Raw genomic sequence first — 17,753 nt, 5'->3', positions numbered from 1 at the left:
GGCTGCACCCTTTCATTTTATTCAAACTTTGCAGTCTCGGAACTAGCTATTTTTTTCATCACTGTGTTTTGATATATCCTTTTCTACTATGCTCACCTGCTGTTGTTCTTTTGTTGGGAATTATATGTTCTCCTGGCTCTTGACTTTTAATGTAAAAATCTTTCTCAGTGTTTTCATGCTGAGGACTTGAAATTAAATTTTAAGGTCCGAGGGACAATTTTATTGGCTTGATCTGGTCAAACAAGATAACCAATAAAAGGGGGGGGACAAGCATTTGTGCAGTTGATGAGTTCTTTCTACTCAATATTTATGTTTTTGCTTCTTAGTAATTAGATTTTTGAGAAATTCAAAAGTTTTCAATTTAGCACAGTTTAAAGAATCTGATTTAGATACCAAAAGATATTTACTATTGTTTATTTAAGTACTAATGTATGATTGTATATGCTGAAATATAATTGTGGGGCATCATATTACATTAGGTTATCTGTCTCATACACACCTGTTTATGTATCAACCGTTCTATTTTATAACCCCTAAAACAAGACAAATTCTTGATGAGAACACAGTATATATGTAAGCACAACTATAAAAAAAAAACAAAGAGGCAATTGTATTGATTTGTTTTTATTAGTCATCGGTCCCTGCATAATGAGTAGTAACGTTTCAATTCAAGAATGGAAGAAAAACATAAAATACATTGGCAATGCTTGGCGTATGTTCTTGCAATTCAGAAGTCATGAAGTCATCCCAAAAAATGTGCTTCTAAACAAAAGATGACGTGTAGTGATAATATTGAATAGATCTAAAAACTGGAAGCGTCAATCACATAATTTTAGAACATTTGGAAGCCTGTGACTAGAACTAGATAAAAAATTCACTTTTGTCCATGAGACGGATTGCATCCCCGATACCTTTAATTACTTGTTAGACCAAAAATTTTCTTCGATCTTTGCTTTGAGAGATTTCTGAATTGAACATGAATATGGGTTCAAGTGAATTGGTTTGAGCAGAAGTTGAATTGGCAGGTGTTCTAGGCTGTAAGGCAGGTTTTCTTTCCATGTTAATAAGGGTTTTATTAACGTATGCCCTTAGGGCATATGTTTGTAAACTATTTTAGGAAATTATTTTATGGAAAAGCAAAAAAGTGATTAAATTTTTTGACAACTTTTTTAATTTCTCATAAAAATTTCCTCAAATAGATGATTAATGTGTGCCTTAAGGGCATACAGTAACCTGATCCTTGAAGAAATTGTACTTGTCAGAAGAGGATAGGATCGCCTTTTAAGGAGCACTATTTTGAGTTTAATAACCTATTGTCTTTGTCTCTTCAGTATGCAATTCCATGCGGCTCATTCATAAGATAAATTGAAGTGCATTTTCTGTTTTTGTGTTGGATTTCATTTGATAATTATATTTTTCCTTTCTTAGAATTAGATCAAAAATTTTCAAATTTGGAACACAAAAAAAAAACCTTATTTTATTTAATTGATTTTGTTGTCCTCTTTAGGAAGAGGTGCCCTGTCTCAGACCCAACTTTTTTCATCCTAAATTATTCCCTTTTAAATGTTTTTGTTATGAGGCTCTAATTATTGTTATTTGCGAATGAATTTGTAATCATGTTAGCAAGTCAGTGGTAAGGTGGTGGAGCCCTATCTCAGATCCATTTGTAATCGTGCATTAAGTTAACATGTAGTTGTATCTGCTTCTATTTGAAGTTGAAAAGAAATGGGTAAAATATAGTTAACACCCTTGTGGTTTGGGCTAATGTCAGCCAAGTCCAAGACTTTTCAAAACGGACCAACTTGGTCCATAAACTGTTACTTATTTTCTCCTCTTTCTCACAATGATTAGGGACAAAGTTGGTCAATTTTGAAAAGTCTCAAACCTGGCTGGCATTAGCCCAAACCTTAGGAGTGTTAGCTATATTTTGCCCAAAACAAATCTTTGTTCTTTTGGAATAGATATGTGATATCTTCTTCATTTCTATATCTTGTAGTTCAATATTAGGCTAGACATGCTCATAATTAAAAGATCTTTTTGTATGCCAATTACCTTTGATTCTATACCCAAATTGAGTGTATCTTTTTTGGGTTAAGTTATATTTGGGTTTTAAGCAGTTCTTAATATAATGGTGTTTTTGCAACATTGAGTCTGATTTCCATTCACTTTAGGCAAGGATTGTTAGCACATGACTTACTGAATTTTTTTTAAAAGGCTTATTTGCTAATGAGGATATCATCAAAGTTGCATACAATATTCTTGTACTTTTGTCATTCTGGTATCACTAAGAATGAAAGGCAGCTGTTGTGACATTAAGTGCACAAATATAGGCAATTGTTTCATTTATTTGTTAATAGATGATATTTGAGCAAAGATAGATAGCAGTTATTTGAAAACTTTGCAAAATGATTTTAAACTGTTTGGGAATTTTTTTAGATTTATATGATATGGTGTGGTTGTAGAAGAGGGGATGGGGTTCAAGATGGAGGAGGAGAAAGCAACTCAAAGTTCAAGTCATTAAACTAACTTGTATATATTGGTGAGGTTATTTTAGGTGAAGAGGATGACCTCTGTTGCCAATAGTGAGCTTGATGAAAGAGTAATGGGCATCATGGTTCTCCTCAATTAGAATGGCTTTGCTTGGGATGAAATTTGCAAAATAGTGGCAGCTGATGTTGAGCTTTGGGAAGCTTGTATGAAGGTGCCATTCTATCTCATTAGTAATGTTGAGCTTTGGGAAGCTTTCATTTCCCAAAGCATGGCGCATGCACAATTGTATTTTTTTTTTTTACCCTTCAATGAAATGACATTATTGCTTTCTTCATCAAGTAAATTGAGTGTTTTTGGGTAATATGGAATGAAGCACGATCATATTAATTCTTTACTAATTAATGAATTGTATAATTTTGAGTAGCTTTCCTTCATTTAAAAGTGACATTTTGCAGGATCATCTGGATGCAATTGCATATAGAGATAGGATCTCATATTTGTGAATTGTGCTTGATTAATGTTAATGAAAGTCAAAATGGAAGATCAAGTTGTTTGGACATGAAAATGGAGATCAACAATATTGCCCTTCCAATGGGGTCAATGATATAACTTGGGATATGCAATATCCAACTACGGAGTTTGAAATATCTTATCAGTGGAAATAATAGAAAGTTTGTAACTTCTTAAGCCTTTGCATGATCTCAAAAAGTTCAGAGGACATCTAGGAAAAGATACAAGAAGCAGTTGAGCAAATGCCATGAGTAGTCAAAATTGTTCCTAACATGGATGAGAAGCTCTTTTTGGAGGCTTGTGAACTTTTAAAAGATGAGAGAATGGCCAAGAAAGATTTTTGGGAATTCATTCTTCAAATGTTTGGAATATAGTACCGGCGTGTCTTAAGTGGTTAACTTGGAAGGAACCCAATGCCCAAACATTTTGTGGAAATTGAGAGACATATAGATCGGTTGAAGTCTTTGCTACTTAGGACTTTGAGTGGCCTCGTATTTGGGGTTTTATGCATTGTATTTCTTTGTTTGATTTCCTTAATTCTGTTAGCTTATCCTTTTGATTATTTTGTATTTCATTTCTTTGCAGTGGTTTACTATTGTACACTCATTGTACTTTTCTTATCAATAAAGATTTTATTACCCATCAAAAAAAAAAATGGCCAAGAAATTTGCAGTAGTAAATGGTTATCAAGAAAGCTTTGACGGTACATATATTTTGTTTGCCAATTTGGAGTTAAATTTAGCTATGGTTCATTTCATAAAAATTAAAAAAAAAAAAAAATAGATATGGTTCCAAAGTTTTGTCAGTGTAAATAAGATCTAATTTTAATTTGAAGTATTTTATCAGTACTATTTTCTACTTGATTTCATTTTATATACTCCAATTATTTTAAGTGTTGAACGCTTTGATGGAAGTCAATTTGATTTTGTTGGGAGCACCAGCATGGTGATGTTTACTTTCTCTATTCTTGAAAGAAAAGAATGACCAAATTTTATATTAGTTATCACAATCCTTCTCTAGGCTTGAGAGTTGAGATAACCCTAGAAGACATAAGTTATTGAACATACTTTCAATTACACCTAAGGGCATTTGATTCGCTGTGATGTGTCTTTGATGTGATGCACATTACGATTATATGACATTAAAATTTTTGGTATATGTTATTTTTTCTAACATTACTATAATCTAAAATTACAAAATATATCACATCACCTTACCTTAATCCTTCCTGAATAATGTAATGTTGCATTCTTGTATTGAGATTGCATTAATATAAGATTACAATAATGTAATATTACGATATAATGTAACATCACAGCAAACTAAATGCCTTGATTTACTTTTAGAGCATCTTGTATTTATATATTTTAAAAATAAAAATTAGTTGTATGTCTTTTCTAGTTTAAATCACCTTTTTTAGGTGGTTTGGGCTTATGCTCATAAACTTTAACTACCAAGATATAAGTTTCTTCTTTTCTTACACACTGTTTCATAGGTGGGTTTGGATTTATGTTTGTAAATTTCATCTACTCATCTCTTTTATTATTAGCAAAATTCATGCTGAAATGGCAAAGAGGGTGTTGTTTGCACCCAATACATATATAACCTATTTGGCATTTCTACCATTTGGGCTAAGAACAACCAAACAATTTATCCTTACGACCTAATATGTCAAAAGTTACCCTATTTGTTAAACGGTATATCGTTTATGATCAAAGATGTAAAAAATTGTGTTGGTTCATGTCGTTTAGATCTAAGTTCAATAAACAGTATGCTGATTGCACTGTATACTTGAGTAGTAGACGTGAGACTTTGGATTGGATGCTAGATCCTAGAAGCATTAGCATTGCACTAGTTAATTAACTATGGATTGGATATGGAATTAGTAGTAGTTGGTTGCAGGTGTGGGTAGTGACATTAGCAAAGGTGCGCGGTGCAGTGTAGCATAGTGGAGTTGAAGTGTGCATTAGCAAAGACAAAGTGAGAGAAAAATGTAAAGAGAAAGATTAAAAAAAAAAACCAAGGAAATAATATTTTGATAGATGGAGAAAATAAATATTGAGTCTAGCAAATGGATATATTTGAAAATGATTAGTTAAAAACAAAAGAGCGGAGGCTAATTGGATGCTTTTAGTAAATATTAATTATGTTGCATAAAACCAGCGTTGTCCTAGTCACAGTGTCCTTAATCCTTACTTTTTAGATAATGACTAGTGGCCAACACTTCTCTCAAAATGAATAGATTATTAAATATATAGATAAAACAATGAAAAACTAATAAAGTACATTTTGGCTCTTAAAATTCGGAGTTGTTTTCATTTTGTTCCTCTACGACTCAAAATTTTATTTTGAGCTTTCATGTTTAATTCCATTTTCAAATTGGCCATTTATGTTTTAAAATTTTGTTTTGGCTCTTCATGCTTGATTCAATTTTTTGTTTGCTCTTTTAAGTTTTGAATTTTCATTTTGACATTTTATTTTAGCTATTCATGAAAATGAAATTATATCCTAAGACTAAAGTAGCTCGTTTCTTTTGATTATCGCTTTCTGTTATATATATATATATATATATATATATATATATATATATATATATTTTTTTTTTTAATCCTCTCTGAAATGTGCCGTTAACAAAATCTTTCAAACGCTACAAGCATAATGTTCCAAAAGTCCCGTGGAACACCTTTCTTTTTTTAAAAAATTTTTTTTTTATCCATTTGGAATTTGACAACTATGACTTTGCAGAAATGGCTATATTTTTAGACAATCCATCATGTCTATGCAGGAGCTCACACACAAAACAATCCACTTATCACGGATGGTAGTAGAATAGGAAATCCAAGAAGAGTGTCCTTAGGAATGTGAAGAGAACCCAAATTTGTGGCTTTTCCCTTTGTTTGGGTACCACAACGAACAGTATTGTGTAATTGTAAGCGATTCTTTAAGGGAACCTTTTCATTTTTGCTTTTCAATTGCGTTTTTTGGGGGTAAACTGTGGCTTTCTAGTTTCTAGGGACTTTAATAAACTAATGTACTTACCTTTTGGGGAAAAAAAAAGGTACTTTACTTATTTCCTAAATTATATTTCTCTATATATTAAAAAAATTGTGAAAAAGTATATTAAAATAAATAAAATAGCTTTTATTAAAAAGAGAGTGCTAGAGACATCCAAAATTGTTAAAACATTCCATCATAAAAAAAAAAAAGGAATGTTTGAGAGAGAGAGAGAGAGAGAGTCACTCGACAAACCAACCAACCACACCACTATATTCACCACCTTACTCCAAATCCCACTTCACCTTCGGATTTTATGCCGACTAAAAGCTCACAACCAATTTTCTTCATTTTTAGCTTTTCAAAAAAAAAATCTTAATTTTTAAATGAGATTTTTTTTTTTTTTTGGTTAAGAAATTTGAAAAATAGATTTTGATAACACTTAAATAAAAAACTTAACTTTCCTTTAAAAAAAAAAAAAAAAAAAAAAAAAAAACTCAACAATTTTTCTTCTCGGAGGATAAGAAGAGCAATTTTTAAACCAGCAAAAAAAAATGTACTCCAATATAAAATGTTAAAAAATTTATTTAATTACTATTTTAAGTATTTTAAAAAGGATGACAAGATGTATAGATGTATTTTTTTATAAGTCAAAGGAGCAAATTACATAACAATTTGAATAATAAAATATAAAATGACTGACATTTGTACTTCTTAACAAATTTTGGCGGGTATTAAGGTCAATTTAGTTTGGGTTTGGATACAAAATAAATAGGTAAATTTTTTTTTTCTCCCATCTTACAAAAGACTAACGGAAATAAAGTGCTTATTACAAAAAATTAAAAGGAGTGCATGATTATCTTTTAAAATAAAGCAGAAACATTAGAACTGTCTTATATTCTAATGGGTTTTTGCAATTTAGGCCCACCAAAAAAACAATGTTAAGAGAAAGCCTAAATAGAATGTGGAGATAAGGCCCAAAATGGTCGCAGCACATTGCACAGTCAAAAAAACAGAGAGAGAGAGAGAGATGAGTGTGGCATGTTGAACAGTTATAACAGATATATGAAACTGAATCAGCTTTTAACTTACTCTACTAATATCAGAACAAATACTAATCTCTATATGCAAGAGACACGCATCATATAGGAAGTGATGAGTGTGGCATGTAGCTTGATAATAACACCTTGGAGATATTGGGGACTGATTATATAATAACTGGAGATATCACAAACCTCATTTCTTCAGGCTTGGGACATGTTTTTCATAAAATATAGGATACTAAGTTTATAGCATAGTCAGGGTTGATTGTAGCGGGATTTATGGTTTACATTGTTGACGAAATGCATTTTCAATCTATATTTTGCCAAAACAAAACTAGATTGAAGCTATAACATTGCACTTCATGTGTTGTACCCTTACATCTTTCAACGCATATATGACAGTAAGTGGACTTATTTGTGTCTATGTTAGGAAGTATAAGATTTTGAGTAATGCTACCAAAATTTTAACAATAAATTTTAGAACCGTTGAGTTGATAGAATATTATTATTTCTCATGTAAGTCTATTATTCATGCTATTTTATTATTTATTATTAATAACTTGTTATTTCGATATTTGTGAAATTTATTTTAAAATATTTTGTGACTCTAAACTTATTGTAAAATTTATTTACAAAGGGAAAAAAAAGGATCAAAGTTTACTTTTTCTTTTATCCAGCATATTGATATACAATAAATTAATAGACACCAAATTTGTCAACAATGTTTTCACACATTCTCTTCTTCCTTTTAAGATTGTAAATGAGCTGAGCCAAGTGTTTAAAATTCAAGCTTTGTTCATTCAAATTTTTTTGTTTTTTTTGAACACAAGCCGAGCTCGAGGTCATCACCAAAAAAAAATTATATGTTCAAGCTTGACTCATTTTCTTGTTGAGCAAGATTGAGCTTGTTCACGAGCTCAGGCCCAGCCCAACAAAATTTTATATGTAATCATTAATTAAATAAAATTATATAATAATAATTATTAAATTAATACTAATTTGATGTAAATACAAAAATTGATGAATAATACTAACTAAACTAAGGTTAATTTCATATAGAAGATTAAATATCATTGTTGAACCATAAATTTAAACAAAAAAGAACTAAAAAAAAATATTTTTTAAAAAAAGAAACTTACTTTAACTTGAATATATGACTATGCATAGTTAAGTAAAGTTGTAATATACATTTTAATTTTGTATATACTTTTTAAGAGAAAGAGATAAATATATATTATTTGGTGTGTGGCTTAGTAGGAGATTGGTTTACAAAAATTAAGCTCCCAAACTATTAGAGGAGATTATCATCATTGATGATTTATCATATTTGTAGCATTTTTTTTTTTTTGAAACATTTTTGGGTTTCAATTGGTTTAAATTTTTATTGGTCTCTTATTTTGGAAGCCTTGTTAGAAATGAAAAAGAAAAATACTAAAGATGCTACAAAATGTTCACAATATAATATGATAATGACTGTAATTGATAAATTTCAAAAACTTAATATTTTGTATTTGAATTAATTTTTTATGTGATTGGTGACATGTCAATTAAACCTATAGTAAAATTTGTGGTATTTTTAACATCACTCTTAAAAAAAAGTACCAATTATTTAAAAAAATGTTATATTTTAAAAAACTTTTGGGCTTTTTACAGAGGAAAAATGGGGCTTTTTTTTGGTAGAGAAATTTTATTTTGGTTGTGGGGCCTTAGGCCTAGGCCTTGGGCCGGCCCTGCACAAGCTACTTGATTAACTTATTATTTACTTTTATATATATATATATATATATATATATATATATTATGAAACCATGACTAAAGTGTTTTTATCTCTTCATAATTCTATGAATTTTTAATATGAATAGACCATTTATAATCAATAAGTTACAAATAATAGTGTATGTCATATGAACTTATTGACAAACATATACAATTCAATTTAAAGTCTATAAAAATATATTTTTGGACTAGTGTGTATATAAAATTATAATATTATATATAATTAAATTGAGTCCTTATGTTCACGTGTTTGTTCATGAACATATTATTATATTTGAACTTTGTTTGTTTTATAATCGAACTTAAACTTAAGGCTTGAACTTGACTTATTTTAAACAAACAAACATAAACAAATTTTTTATCAAGCTATACTCAAATTGATTATAAACAACTTGGTTTATTTACAGCTTTATTTCATTTTTTGTTATGGTAGGCTCAATTGAGTTGAAAGATAATAAAAATTCTTATTACTCAAACTTGTTGAGATGAAAAATTATAATTGATGTGCCATAAAAAGTGATAATAATAGTGGTGTAGATGAAAATAATGTCGGCAACAATTATATTTTGTTGACTGAGCAAATTATATATAAAAAAAATAAAAAAATAAAAGTTGTGAAAATTCGATGTCTCTAGCATTGCTAGAAAGTCGAAAGAGAGTGGACTTTTGGACAAAAAGTACTATGCACGCCTGTCGCGGAATTGTTTTTAGGGGAATCACAGCCACAGGAAAGGGAAAAGAGAGGAAATTGGTAGGAAAAAGAAAAAGTTAAGGGAATGGTGAAACAATAAAGATTACTGCTTTCAAGAAAACGCGTGGGCTTTTTCTGAACTTTGTAGGAGTGCGTGGAGCGGTGGAGGGTCGATTCAGAAGGCATATCATCAGAAGTCACGTGTGGGATGTAGCTAGAGCTGCGGTGGAGGGTGGACTTAGAAGGCATATCACAGGAAAGGGAAAAGAGACACGGAGCTCTCTCAAGCAGGAGTCACGTGTGGGATCTAGCTAGAGTTGCAATTGTCATAAAATAATTTTTATTTACATTTATTACTTTGATCTATTACATGTCAGCAATTACAAAAAATATTAATTAATTAATTTTGTCATTAATTTTGTTATATTTTGGTACTGGAGCTTTGAGAAAAGAATATATATACAGACATCCTCACAGATCTGCTCAATCATAATGGCTATATAAATAACTTGGTTCAGCTTTACTTATTACTTTTTGTTGTGGTAGGCCTAATTGAGTTGAAATATAGTAGAAATTCTAAGTACACAGGCTTGTTAAGATGACAATTTATAATTGGTGTGCCATTAAGTAATGATAGTTATAGTTCACATGAAAATAATGCCACCAATTATATTTTGCCAAGTCAACAAATTGTTAAGAAAATTATGAAAATTCAACATCTTTAACATTGCTAGGTAGAAAGTGGAGATTATTTGGTAAGAGATTTTTAATAATATTATTTAAGTATGGTAGAAATATATATAAATAAAAAAATATTATAAAAATATATATTGTGTTATTTAAATAATGAAAATAATTGTTCAAACATTGTTAACGCCCTGAAATTTTGGACAAAAAGTATCATGCCTGTAGCAGAATTGTTTTTTGGGAGTCAAAGGAAAGGGGAGAAGAAATTGGTAGGAAAAAGAAAAAGTTGATATCTTTGGGAACAGTGAAAGACTTAGATTGTGTTTGGTATATATGTTTTGTTGTTTAAAAATATATGTAGAAATATGTGTAGATAAAAAAATATATAAAAATACATATAATATTGTTTAAAAATTAAAAATATGTGTTTAAATGGGTGTATCAAAAACCCCCTAAAGATGAGTATGCATGCCTGTAGCTGAATTCTTTCCCATCTTTTTTTTTTTTTTTTTTTCCTTTCCACCACTTTAATCTTTTCTACTCTTCCTTTCCTTCCAACCTAACGTAGCACTAATCGAATGACTAATAAATTATAAATTACCTTTTCCACAAAAGTAAAAAACGTGTGGAACTTTGTAGGATTGCAGGCGAGAGGGTATCTCATCCTCACTGATCATCTACTTTTGTTTGATAATTGGAAAAATTATAATGATGTCCTTGGGAAGAAGAGTGATGACACATCCTTATTAATTATAACTCGACATGTGGCGAATAATGACACAAAATTGTGTCAAAATTAGTGTCTCCAACATTACTCTAAAAAGAACCGCAAAATCTATAAGAAAAAACTAAAAGGTTTCTTACTTCATATCTGAGTCAATGGTGGAAGACTAGAGAAAAGCTAATTTTCCACAAAAGTAAAAAACGTGTGGACCTCACATTGAACTCTGTAGAATTGCGTGAAAGAGGGTATACCTTGGACGCTGCTTAATTTTGTAGATAAATTTTAAATTCTTGCCATGCATTTTAGTTTATTTGATCTTGGGAGAATAAACATTTAGAAATTATTTTTCTACCCAATATATATATATATATATATATATATATTAATACATAAATCTGTTACCAATTAAAAAAAAAAAAATAGTTCAAACATTCATGTTTGAAGCATAATTTTTTATTTTTTATTTTTATTGATTCGTTTAGTTTATGGTTAATTTTAAACCTAACATTACTATGAGTCTATGATCTTTGTATAAGTTGGATTCTATGGTTTATATCTTTAAAAATAATAATATTTTTTCTTACAAGTAAATGCATGATCACCTTTGATAGATATTACAACTCATCTTCAATTGATGAATAAAGTTCTAATAAGAGCGTTCGTAATAGGTGTGCCAAATGCCAAATATTTGGCATTTGGCATACCAAACACCAAAAATGGAGTATTATGAAATGTTTCAAATCTCAAAAAATATGTCACACCACTATAGTATCGTCTCAAATATGAGACGGTATGGACAACAATTGCAAAAATAAATATTATTATTTTATTACATTTTTTCTCTCTCCTCTTCCACAAATATCTCTCTCTTCGTCTTCTCTCTTTGTCACTCTCAGACTCTATCTCATTTCTTCTCTCTCTATCACTCTCTATCTCTTCCCTCTCCTCCCTACTCAAGAAAGTTGCTCAAGATCACTCTCCAGTCCTCGCTGCGATCTCGCCGCCTTATTCTTCACAACTTGCCACCGATCTCACTGCCTCATTCTCCAACCCTCGCCGTCGACATCCATATCCCTCACCGCCGACCTTCAGATCTCTCTTAATCGAGTTGTGGGTGTGAGATTTGGGATGGTTTCAATGTGAGTTTTGGGTCGGCGTTTTGGATCGGCGTTGTGTGGGTTGTGGGTCGAGGTTTTGGGTCGGTTGGGCTAGGGTTTTAGGCCGATCGTTGGTTGAGTATGGTTGGTTGGTTGAGTTCAGGTTGGCGTTTTATTCTCTGGTTTGTTGGTTAGTTGAGGTTTTTTTTTTTTTTTTTTTTTTTTTTTTTTTTTTTTTTTTTAAAGGTGGCGTTGGTGGATGTAGGTTTGTATTGGTAGTGGCTGTCAGTGTCGTTGCGACAGTGAATATTGGTGACTAGTGGTTGTGTCGTTGATGTTGTTGCTGTTGTTGATGATAATGGGAAGGAGATAATATATTATTTTAATGTATAGTAAATATTATTTTAATGTATAGAATTGAATGATAAAACATCTGTGGGTTCCAGTTAGCTCAATTGGTAAAGTCTCTAATGGTTGTATAAGAGATCTGGGGTTCAATCTCCGCCTGCACCAAAAACTGATTGGTGTCTTAGTCTCAGTGGCGGCGCCACATAGAGGTCAGGGTGGTCCCAGGACCACCCTGACCTTAAAAAAAAAAAAAAAAAAAAAAAAATTATATGTAATAATTAAACATTTTTTATTTATCTACCCTTAAAAAAAAAAATAGGAACACCCTCAAAAAAATTAGGAACACTCTCAAAATTTTTTTATGCCAATAAAATTAAAGAGAGATGCTATATCCACAACATTTTTACAATATTTTCATAACAAATCACAGATGGTTAGTTATTATTAGTTCAAATTTGAACCTAGCACTAAGATTATTTTTTTATGACAACAATAATAACCAGTAACAACCTACCACTTAGGATTTGTTGTAAAAATGTTGTGAAAATGCCATGGACATATCATTTCTCAAAATTAAATTTTGGTGGATTATTTGTTACATTTCGGCCGGTACCAGTTTTTAGAAGAAAAAAAGAAAAATCCCTAAACGGACAAACTCGTCAGCACAGCATGTCATTACCTGCGTCGAATGCCTAAAAAACAAATCCAGCCATCGCAAAGGTCGCCCCTACTTCTTCTTCTTCTTATTGTACTATTTTTGGTTGTTGTTTTTTATTATTTAATTACATATTTATGTTTTAATATTATAAAATAGTAATTGTTATGTAATAACTAAATGAACTGAGTGTCAAAAAAGAAAAACTAAACGATTTGTTTTATTTGAGGTTTACTTATTTGGATCAATAATTTTATGTTGTATAAGAAAATATAAATATAAATATATATTATTTTTAATTTTTAATTTTTTTTAAAAACCCCGAAATACCCTGAAATGGTACGTCGAAATAGATCAGTACCGAAATATTCTGTTCCACTAAACAAATCGAAACAATGTCCAAAACAGTATTCATAACATTGCTTTCAAGCAAAAAGAAAAAGCTAAAAAAAAATTGAACTAAAATCTAAAAAAGAAAAAATTGTAATAGAGAATCTAAAGAAAAAAAAAATTGTAACAGAGTAAGCCCACCCAAGAACACCCTGAAAAATATTCTTGGAGTCGCCACTGCTTAGTCTGATGATAAAGAGCAATCATCAGGAGTGGACGCCATAAGTTAAAACTCTCTAAAAAAAATGATAAAACATTTGATAAATAAAATATTATAAAATAATATGATAAAATAATAAAATAGACTTTGAATGTATCAAAATGACATTTTTTATGATATTGCAACGTAAAAACTTCCATGATATTGCAACGTATTATTTTGGATTATTTTGGATTTCACATAAAAACTTCCATGATATTGCAACGTAAAATTAGGACAATTATGGATTTATGGTACCTAGGCTAGAAGCCTAGAAAGTCAAAAAAGTTACTTGTCACGCAGAAAGGTCGACTACGTTAATTGAAGTCTCATCTTGTTTGCATGCAATTGATGTACAAAATACTTTTTCTTAATACGTTCTTTTTTTCACATAGAAAAACTTTGGATACAAATTATTTTATAATATTTTATAAATTATTATATGATTTTAATATTTTTTAAATAATTATTGATAAATAAAAATATGATATTAGTGATAAATTTAAATTAAAATTAATAAAAATTTGTCACGTTAATAACTTATAAAAATATTATAAAATAATTTATGTTTTTAGCATTATTCATTTTCAAATATAGACTTAAAAAGAAAATACATTTTAGTTATCGAGGAGCTAAGTGGCCCCACTTTTAAAATTAGTGATAAATTTAAATTAAAATTAATAAATATTTGTCACGTCAATAATTTATAAAAATATTATAAAATAATTTGTGTTTTTAGCATTATTCATTTTCAAATATAGACTTAAAAAGAAAATACATTTTAGTTATCGAGGAGCTGAGTGGCCCCACTTTTAAAATGCTAACTTAGAAAATGTACTATTGTGGTGGGTTGATTTGTTTGTGAGAGAAGCAATAAAAAAATAAAAATTTGTGTGAGAAATTAGGGAAAAAAATTATTTTAATATGATGAACCTAAGTGAAGAACAGATTTATGGTACATTGTAAAATTTGTTATTTAAAATAGATAAAATAGTTTTTTGATGATGCAATATACTTTTTTTTTCCTTTAATAATTGAACGTGAATGCTAAGAAGCATATAATTTTATAATTTTATATACAAGAAAAATAGATCAAAGTTTTTTTTTTTTTTTTTTTTTGCCTTTTTAGCTGGCAAAGTTGTCAGTTGGACTCCTTCTCTATCCCAGATGAACGATCAAATGGATCCTGTGACAAAAGAATAAAAATGTAGAACAAAGACACAGATGTGGAGTGAGATAGTAAGGAAAATTAAAAGTATTATAGTGTAGTGATAAGTGTTTTTACCTTTGTCTTTGGAAGTTTGGTTTTATAGAATTCTGTCTCACTTAGCCATTAGAGGTATAATTGATGTGTCTGTCTGGTTTTATAAATAATGCGCCTGTAGCAGAATTGCTTTTGGGGAATCAAAGGAAAATTAAAAGAGAGGAAATGGGTAGGAAGAAAAAGTTGATATATAGGGAATGGTGAAAGACTAATACAGATGACAGCTTTCAAGAAAACGCGTGGGCTTCTTTTTGGACTTTTGAAGATGAGTGCGTGGAGCGGTGGAGGGTAGATTCGGAAGGCACCTTTCTCATCAGAGTCGAGACACGGAGCTCTGTCAAGTGGGAGTCACGTGTATTGTCATAATGGCTTTGATCTATTACTTACTTTTTGTTGTGGTAGGCCCAATTGAGTTGAAATATAGTAGCAATTTAAGTACTCACACTTTTTAAGATGACCATTTATAATTGGTGTGCCATTAAGTAATGTAGCAGAATTATTTTTGGGAATCGATGGAAAGGGAAAGGAAAAGGGAAAGAGAAGAAATTGGTAGGAAAAAGAAAAAGTTTTTTTTGGTTAACAGGCTTGAAAATAATATAAAAACAGAACAAGCAGAACAAAAGTTACAAACTGGCCACAGAGGCCAATGTCGTGGCTACAAACTTATAGTAAGACCGACCATTAAGATGACTATCTTCAAGAAAACCCTACACCTCTTATTGAATTTTGTAGAATTGTGTGAAAGAGAATATTTTGGGTTCGTTTGGATTGAACTTATTGTTGTTAAAACTGAAAATTTGAAAACACTGTAGTAAAATAATTTTTAAATGTGTGAATAGTATTGTGGGACCTATTTTTAATATTTTTTTAATGTATAAACAGTGCTGCTATAGTGATGAACAGTGCGTAAACAGTGACAGAACAATGTGTAAACAGTAAAATTTGTCTTATGAACAGTAAATTTTGCTCCCTAAACGCGTGAAAGCAAAAAAAAAGAAAAAAAAAAAGAAAAAGGAAAACATGAGACGCGGGATTCAGCAGAAACGCTGAATCCAAACGCTCACTTTGTAGATAAAGTTTTAAGGGTAATGTTAACTAGTGCCCTTAGGGCACTTGTTAATAATCCATTTAAAGAAAAATTTTATAGGAAATGAAAAAAAGTAATTAATATTTTGACAGCTTTTTTTATTTTTCATAAAAGTGGTATCAAAATTTTCCTAAAATAGATTATTAATGAGTGCCCTAAGAGCACTCGTTAGCAGTACCCAAGTTGAAATTCTTGTTGGGCATTTCAGTTTTTTGTTGGGCATTGGTAATGCGTACATCCACTCAAATACATATTTTTAATTTTTAAAAAATGTTATACGTATTTTTATATAATCCACACATATTAACATATATTTTCAAACAATAAAATATATGTTTTCAAACACATGTACCAAACACCTCTAAACAGTTAAAAATTAATTTTATAACCTATATATATTAGTACATAAATCTGTTACCAATAATAAAAAATAGTTCAAACATTCACGTTTGAAGCATAAATTTTTTTTGATTGATTCGTTTAGGTTAATGGTTAATTTTAACCCAGACATTACTATGATCTTAGGTTGGATTCTATGGTTTTTATCTTTAAAAATAATATTATTTTTTCTCATGGGTAAATGCATGATCACCTTGGATAGTAATTACAACTCACCTTTTAATAAGTAGTGCCAAGAGCCTTATAATTTAATTGACATTTTTTTTATGCACAAAGTGTTTGAGATTCCAAAGTTCGATTATTGTAACTATCTAAAGGTCCGTTTGGATATAGCTGAAAACTGAAACTGAAAACTGAAAAATACTGTAGCAAAATAATTTTTAAATGTGTGAATAGTACCGTGAGACCCATTTTTAATGAAAAAGTTACTGAAAAGTGAAATTTGTGGGTCCGTAAACAGTACACGATGTGCACTGATGGGATGAAAAAAGTTTGAAAAGTCAAAATTTGTGGTTACTGTTCATTGAACAGTGAATGAACAGTAACTGCAAGTCTAAAAAATCACGTGAAAAAAAAAAAAAAAAAAAGGGAGAGAAAAACGCAAACGCGCTGGAATCAGCGCAATCCAAACGCAGCTTAAATATAAAAATAAAAAATGTTACAACTCACCTTCAGTTGCCCCTTCCCTCGTGTCTGAGATTTTCTTAAGAAGGAAGTTCTTTTGTTTTCTCCTTTGTAATTTTCTCTGTTTTTTAATAAAACTTTTTAGTTTAAAAAAAAAAAAAAAAAAAAAAAAAAAAAAAAAAAAAAAAAAACTCACTAGGAAGAAGTTTCTAATTTTTATAAAAAAATAATACTACTGATAAGATGCTAGCTATTTTCTATTTACTGTTCTCAATACATGAATATTGAATTGACTATAAGGTCCAACTTTTAATACGGAAACTTCCATGATATTGCAATGTAAAATTACAGCATAAGTATGATACCTAGAAAGTTAAAAAGGTATATGTCACGCCAAAAGCAAGACTACATTAAGGGTCCGTTTGGATACAGCTGAAAACTGAAAACTGAAACTGAAAACTGAAAAACACTGTAGCGAAATAATTGTTAAATGTGTGAATAGTATCGTGGGACCCATTTTTAATGAAAAAGTTGCTGAAAAGTGAAATTTATGGGTCCGTGAACAGTACACGATGGGCTGTGATTGGTCAAAAATTTGAAAAGTCAAAGTTTGCGGCTACTGTTCATTGAACAGTGCATGAACAGTAGCCGCAACACCCAAAACGCTCCAAAACGCGTGAAAAAAAAAAAAAAAAAAAAAAAAAAAAAAAAAAAAACAGACAAAACGCAAACGCAGTTTTTTTCAGCCGAATCCAAACGCGCTCTAATTAGAAAA

General features: G+C 30.1%; 1 long non-coding RNA gene across 1 annotated transcript; it reads left to right on the top strand.

Annotated features, from left to right (window-relative positions):
- The first annotated feature begins 1,512 nt into the window (after nucleotides 1–1,512).
- On the top strand, nucleotides 1,513–3,562 carry LOC126717132 (uncharacterized). The gene is made up of 2 exons (XR_007652441.1): nucleotides 1,513–2,701; nucleotides 2,946–3,562. It is a non-coding gene; the product is annotated as an uncharacterized LOC126717132 (long non-coding RNA).
- The last annotated feature ends 14,191 nt before the right edge of the window (nucleotides 3,563–17,753 follow it).

This window comes from Quercus robur, chromosome 3 (assembly GCF_932294415.1).
Source record: "Quercus robur chromosome 3, dhQueRobu3.1, whole genome shotgun sequence".
In the NCBI taxonomy this organism is placed as follows: Eukaryota; Viridiplantae; Streptophyta; class Magnoliopsida; order Fagales; family Fagaceae; genus Quercus; species Quercus robur.
This window is presented reverse-complemented; position numbering and strand designations above follow the sequence as displayed.